Source organism: Ovis aries, chromosome 21 (genome assembly GCF_016772045.2).
Source record: "Ovis aries strain OAR_USU_Benz2616 breed Rambouillet chromosome 21, ARS-UI_Ramb_v3.0, whole genome shotgun sequence".
In the NCBI taxonomy this organism is placed as follows: Eukaryota; Metazoa; Chordata; class Mammalia; order Artiodactyla; family Bovidae; genus Ovis; species Ovis aries.
In genome coordinates, this window is record NC_056074.1 from 24759849 (window position 1) to 24767199 (window position 7351).

At 38.6% G+C, this 7351-nt stretch overlaps 1 pseudogene; it reads left to right on the top strand.

The window, feature by feature from the left end:
- The first annotated feature begins 5897 nt into the window (after window positions 1–5897).
- LOC105604041 (putative olfactory receptor 8G3) lies at window positions 5898–6833 on the top strand (annotated as a pseudogene).
- Window positions 6834–7351: the final 518 nt, after the last annotated feature.

Sequence of the window (7351 nt, forward strand, 5' to 3'; positions counted from 1 at the left end):
CATCCTCTCACTTTCAGTCTATATGTGTCTTTTGGTCTGTGGTGGGTTTCTTGTAGATAGCATATGTGTTGGTTTTGTTTTTTTTTTTTTTTTTTCTTGTATCCATTCAACCAGTCTGTGTCTTTTGGTTGGAGCATTTAATCCATTTACATTTAAAGTAATTGTTGATATATATATATTCCCATTGTCATTTCCTTAATTATTTGGGGTTGATTTTGTAGATCTTTTTCTTCTCTTGTATTTCTTAACTAAATTCCTTTAACATGTGTTGTAAAGCTGGTTTGGTAGTACTGAATTCTCTTAACTTTTGTTTGTGTGAAAAGCTTTTGATTTCTCCATCAGTTTTGAATGAGATCCTTGCCAGATAGAGTAATATTGGTTGCATTTTTTCCCCCTTTCAGTACTTTAAATATATCCTGACGTTTCCTTCTGGCCTGAAGAGTTTCTGCAGAAATATCAGCTGTTAAACGTATGCGGTTTCCTTTGTATGTTACTTGTTGCTTTTCCCTTGCAGCTTTAATATTCTTTCTTTGTGCTTAGTCTTTGGTAGTTTTATTAGTGTGTATCTTGGTGTGTTTTTCCTGGGTTTATCTTGTATGGGACTCTTTGTGCCCCTTGAACTGATTGACTATTTCCTTTTCCATCCTGGGAACATTTTCAACTATAATCTCTTCAAAAGTTTTCTCATACCCTTTCTTTTTCTCTTTTTCTTCTTGGACCCCTATAATTCCAATATTCCTGTGTTTGACATTGTCCCAGAGGTCTCTGAGATTATACTAAGTTCTTTTCATTCCTTTTACTTTATTCTGCTCTTCGGAAGTTATTGTCACAATTTTATTTTCCAGCTCACTGATTCATTCTTCTGCTTCAGATATTTTGCTATTGATTCCTTAGAGAGTATTTTAAACCAGTAATTGTGTTGCTTGTCTCTGTACATTTATTCTTTAAGTCTTCTGTGTCTTTGTTAATTGATTCTTGTATTTTCTCCATTCTGTTTTCAAGGTTTATGATCGTCTTTAGTATCATTATTCTGAATTCTTTTCAGGTAGTTTGCCTATTTACTCTTCATTTATTTGAACTTCTGTGTCTAGTTTGTTCCTTCATTTGTGTAGTATTTCTCTGCCTTTTCATTTACTTTTTTTAAACTTATTGCATTTTAGGTCTCCTTTTCCCAGGCTTCAAGTTTGAGTTAGTTCTTCCTTTTGGTTTCTGCCCTCCTAAATAACCACCTTCCAGTGGTTTATGTAATCTTCATAAAGGATGAGATTTGTGCTGAGTTTTCTTTTTGTTTGTTTGTTTTTCCTCTGATGGGCAAGGCTGAGTAAGGTGGTAATCCTGTCTGTTGACTGATGGGTTTGTATTTTTGTTTTGTTTTGTTTTGTTTTTCAAATGAGAAGTCCTGCACAGGGTGCTACTGGTGGTTTGGTGATGCTGGGTCTTGTATTCTAGAGGTTTCCTTAGTGTGAGTTCTCACTATTTGATACTTCCTAGCATTAGCTCTTTGGGTTCCTAGGGTCTTGGAGTCAGTGCTCCCACTCCAAAGGCTCAGGGCTTTATCTCCAGTCAGGAATGAAGATTCCACAAGTGCTTTGTTATGGTATTGCTGCTGCTGCTGCTGCTGCTGCTGCTAAGTCACTTCAGTCATGTCCAACTCTGTGCGACCCCATAGATGGCAGCCCACTAGGCTCCTCCATCCCTGGGATTCTCCAGGCAAGAATACTGGAGTATTACGTGAGATTAAAATAAATACCCAAAATTGAGAAACAAAAGATCAATTCCAGACAAATGGCAGTTAGAAAATCAGGCAAATAATAATTAAATTAATGGAATATACTTCCATAAGCAAAATCAATACAGTCCAACTAAAGTACAGTAGATTGACATGGTGAACAAAGGAAATAAAAAATTATATCTACCAGTTAAGAGCAAATCTAACTAAAGCACAAACTGGGAAACAAAACTAAAGCAAGGTGCCAAGTTGGGAGTAGAGCAATGAAAGGAAAACTAACAAATATGCTGAGAGGAAAGGAAAGAAAGAAAAGAAAGAATATATATGCAAAGTTAAATAGAAGTACATAAGAAAGATTTATATACATTAAAGATTAACTGCAAGAGGAAAAGAGCAGTAGGAAAAGCAAAGGAATAAATGTAGAAAAAATAATAATGTTTTAAAAAATTAAAAATTAAGTTAAAAATAGAGAAAAGGAAAAAAGAAAAGAAAACTCCACAGAATTGCAAAAGTCCAGCATAGAGGCAGAGAATTATAATAACAATAAAATATGTGGCTGAGAAAAAAATAAAAGCTCAAAAACTTGATTAGATTTCATAGTGCCAATAAAATTGACAATTAAGGGGGGGGTGGGGGAAGGAAAAAAGAAAAAAAAATCCAAAAGAATCTAAAGAGCAAGTAAAAAACGTAAGCGTAATAAATGTTTTCCTTGAGTCACTTCTGTCAGAGTCATTTCTCTTGCTGGGACTCACAGTCCACCTCAACTTCCTAGGTTGTCCTTCAACACTGTGCTGATCTCTGATTCTGCTGTGGGAGCAACTCAGAGTCTAATTTGGTCCTACTCCTGTGTATTGTTGCCTCCAGCGTCCACAGCTATCAAAACTAATGTGTTTTCTTTTGCGGGAGCCCTCAATGTCCTTTTATATAGTTCATAGACACAGAGTCTGCCTTGTTGAACGTGTGGATTTAATCTGCACCTTGTACAGCTGGTGGGAAGGTTTTGGGTCTTATTCCTTAGCCACAATGCCCCTGGGTTTCAATTGTGGCTTTATTTCCACTTCTGCACGTGGGTTGTCCACTGGGCATTGCTCCTGAGGCTGCCCTGGAGAATTTGGGTCTGCCCCAGTGAGGTTCAGGTGTGGAGGTGGTGCAGCTGCTTGGGCTGCAGGGGTTCTGGCAGCACCAGGTACTCAGGGGAGTTGGTGGCTAAGGCAGCAAGAAATACAGTCGTCTAGGAAGGCATGGCAACCAGTATTGGCCAATACGCTCCAATATTCATGCCTGGAGAACCTCCCTCACCCTCACAACAAAGAAGCCTGGCAGGCCACAGTCCTCAGGGTCGCAGAGATTTGGACATGACTGATGCATAGACGAAAGGCTTTTTTTTTTTTTTTTTTTTTGCCTGTGGCAACTCTGCCCCAGTGAGGCTTGGGCATGAAGGTGGCACAGCTGCTTGGGTTGCAGGGACTGTGGTGGTGCCAAATGTGCAGGGACACGGACAGTCTCTGACTCAGGAGTTATGGCCCTATGAGAGTTTTTTAAAGCCTCTGGTAGCTGGGGATCAGAAGGTCTCTTTGACCAGTCTTTCTCTGTAGCTCTGCCCATTCAGGCACTTAGAGGGCACCGTTGCCTGGGTCATTCTCTGTTGTTCAGCCTGTCAGGCACTTAAAGGAGCACCCTGGGTGGGGTCCTACTCTTGTAGTTCAGTGCCTCAGGGGTATAATGAGCCAGCCTCTCTTTTTTCACCTGTGAATGCTGGCTTGTGGGGATAGAGAGGCTATGGTGATGGCTTCACCCTCTACACATGACTCAGCAGTATGGCCTTGCTTCCATGGCTGCTTGGCTTTCCTCCACAGGCATTTCCCAACACAGTATCCTCCGTCACATCCCTTCGATCCATTTATCCACAGTCAACAGCAGCCTTTGCCTTGGGATATCTCCCCAGTCCCTAAACTCCAGCTCCCAGCTTCTTCACCTTCTAGGGGACCTCTGTCCCCATCTGGGGTATGTATGGCTGTGGCAAGGACTGTCTGATTCTCATCCCATTTAGGCTCCCACAGATCAGCTGTTTCACTCTCAGCCTTAAATGTTTCTCCTCTGACTCAGACAGTTGCCCCAATGTGGGGATCAGATCCCTGCTTCAGTTCCCCCACCTGCAGAGGGCAGGTCCAGTCCTACTAACACTACTGTTTTTCTTCCTAGTTCCTTTGTCCCACCGAGTTTTGCATGGTTCTACATGTTATTTACCACTGGTCAGGTACTCGTGTCTGCTCTCAGCTGGTGTTCTGCATGCACTCTGTCTGAAGTCATATTCCTGATATATCCGTGGAGAGAGATGTACTCCGTGTCCACCTACTCCTCAGCCATCTTGTTCTCCCTATTACCAAGAACCAGGAACTGTGCTAAGAAACAAGTAGGCAGCATTTAATTTAGTTTTCAAACAAAGCAGATATTTAAGTTTTGTTTTTCAGAGAGCTGGAGAGTGGAAGGGATTATCCCCAGGTCACACAGCAAGTAAGAAAGTGAAAGTGAAGTCTCTCAGTCCTGTTGACTCTTTGTGACCCTATAGGCTGGGCTCTACCAGGCTCCTCCATCCATGGAATTCTCCAGACAAGAATACTGGAGTGGGTTGCCATTTCCTTCTCCAGGGGATCTTCCCAACCCAGGGACTGAATTCAGGTCTCCCACATTGGAAGCAGAAGCTTTTAACCTATGAGCCACTAGGGGAGCCCAACAAGTAAGAGGTTGAATTAAAATTTCAATTCACTACTGTCCAACTTAGTATCATAACCATTAAGAATTATGAAATCATGAAATTTGGGAACTGGAAAAAAATGTTAAAGGTAATTGAATATAACCAGGTGATTGTATCTTTAAGCAATATTTGCTAAGCAATTGACCATTCAAGCCGACCACAACATTTTGACCACAAGATCATGGTGTTTCTGGTGATTGGAATGTTAAACCTTTGCTGTGAAACCAAATATTTCTCCCTACTGTTTAAGAAGTTAGTTTTACTTTAATCTCTTAAGACATACAAAGATATACCTCTAAAATAAGTCCATATGTTTAACAGTGCAATGATTGTCATGTGCCACGTGCAGTTTTACTCTGCTAAAAAATATCTTCAGTTATTTCAGCCATTCTAGAATGACCATATTTCTAGATCATTTTTTCTGAAGTTGTCCAGTATTTCCCCATCACATAAAGTATTGTACCTCAAATTGAGCACACTAATCCAACTATTGCTTGAGCATCAAGTAGAAACATGAGTTTCCACTTCTGCAATCTACTAATCTTCATACATTTAAACTAAAAACGCACTTGTCTTTTAAAAAAATACACTAACTAGTTAATGTAACAACTGACTAATATTAATTAAAATTTCTACTTGTATTTTTCATGTGCTCTACTAATTCATATCTCAACCATATTTGAATTCTATGGAGAACATATTCAAAATGCATGATTATTTTAAAAAGCACATCATAAATGACCCTTAGTGTTTGTCTTCAAAAACCATTATTATATTTTGGAAATATGAATAATTATTTGACTTCCAGTACTTCAACCATAAAGCTCAAATTGTCTAAACCATTCTTAGTGCACTGCTCCCAGGGTCAGAGGGGTGGAAAATATGAGTTAAATATATGCCATTCCATTATGTTCCCTTAGAGTATTCAAATTAGTATTCAAATCTCAGACTAATACAACTACTTTTCACAGCCTTATGTAACCTTTGTTTACAACTTACAGAAAGTATACCCTACTATCATTTATTCTGAGTGAAGTGAAAATACTGGCCATTTGACATGCATTATATTAATACAGGCACATAGGGTATGAAAGGAAAAGAAAAAGTCCTCAGAAATAAGAGTAGTTACATTTGCTATGAATAATTTTAAAATTCCAGAGTTGGTATCTTCTTTTAAAATATTATTTGATATCTTAATTATAATTGTCTTGAAGTCTATAATTTCTATTCTGGTGCAAACAGAATAATTGTTTTTCAAGAGATCCCCACATTATGAACATCTTCTGATGAGGGATAAATTAATAATCTCCTCAGAATTACTCTTCCTCACACATAAACATGTACATACACACACAGAGGAACACAGAAGTACACTCATCTACTCTTTTTATACTTAGGACCTTGGACAGGATAATGGACCCTGGAAGTCACTCTTCAGTGACTGAGTTCATCCTCTCTGAGGTCACAGAACAGCCACAACTCCAGCTGTCACTTTTCCTCCTCTTCCCAGGAATCTATGTGGTCACGGTGGTGGAGAACCTGAACATGACTACATTGATAGGGCTCATTTCTCACCTGTACACTCCCATGTACTATTTCCTCAGCAATTTGTCCTTTATTGACTTCTGTCAGCCCACTGTCATTACCCCCAAAATGCTGGTGAACTTTATGACAAAGCAGAACATCATTTTTTACTCTGAATGCATTATTCATCTCTACTTCTTCTGCACTTTGGCTATTTCAGAGTGTCACATGTTGGCTGCAGTAGCATATGACCACTATGTTGCCATCCACAATCCTTTGATTTAAAATGTTATCATGTCTTACCACATCTGCCTCTGCTTCACAGTAGGAATTTATATTCTGGCCATCATTGGATCCACAATCCATACAGGATTTATGTTGAGACTCCTTTTCTGTGAGAACAATGTGGTTAACCATTATTTCTGTGATCGCTTTCCACTCTTGGAGCTATCCTGTTCTAGCATCTGTGTCAATGAATTACTGGTTCTAGTCTTGAGTGCATTTAACATCCTGACTCCTGACTTAACCATCCTTACATGCTACCTCTTCATCATCTCCAGCATCCTCCAAATCAACTCCCCTGAGGGCAGGTCCAAAACCTTCAGCACCTGCAGCTCTCACATCTTAGTTGTTGCTGTTTTCTTTGGGTCTGCAGCATTCATATACCTGAAGCCTTCATCTGTGAGCTCCATGGATCAAGGAAAAGTGTCCTCTGTGTTTTATACCTGCATTGTTCCCATGCTAAATCCTCTGATTTACAGTCTGTGGAATAAGGATGTCAAATTTGTCCTGAAGAAAATTCTGAAAAGAGGAAAATGTATATGAATAGAATCAATAGCATGATGTCATAGAAGACATTTGGTTTGCTGAGCTATGCAGTGTGTTAGATATATTGTTCAAATTTTGGTAAATTTATTGATACTTCTCTATATAACTCATCTCCAAAATTCTCCTGGCTACTTCTTTGAACATACATTACAATGATTATATAAGGAAAAATACAATAATAGAATTTTTTAAATCTTGAAAATTAAAGGAACTTACTTTTATTTTTAACAATAATGTATCTAGGAAGAACAACAATGCTTATGATGATTATGGTGAAAATCACAGTAATGCATATTATCAAGATTTATGAAATATGAAGCACTATGCCCAGTACTTTAAATGGATATCTTTATTTACTATATTCCTTGAGGACAAATTCTAGGATTGTTTTCCTTTGAAAAGAAGAAATGGAAGGTTATTTCATTTGTGTATTTGCCATGGACCCAAACATAATAAATGATAGAGAAAACAATAAGTGATAATTTTGCACAAGAAGATTGTGAATAGATCCAATG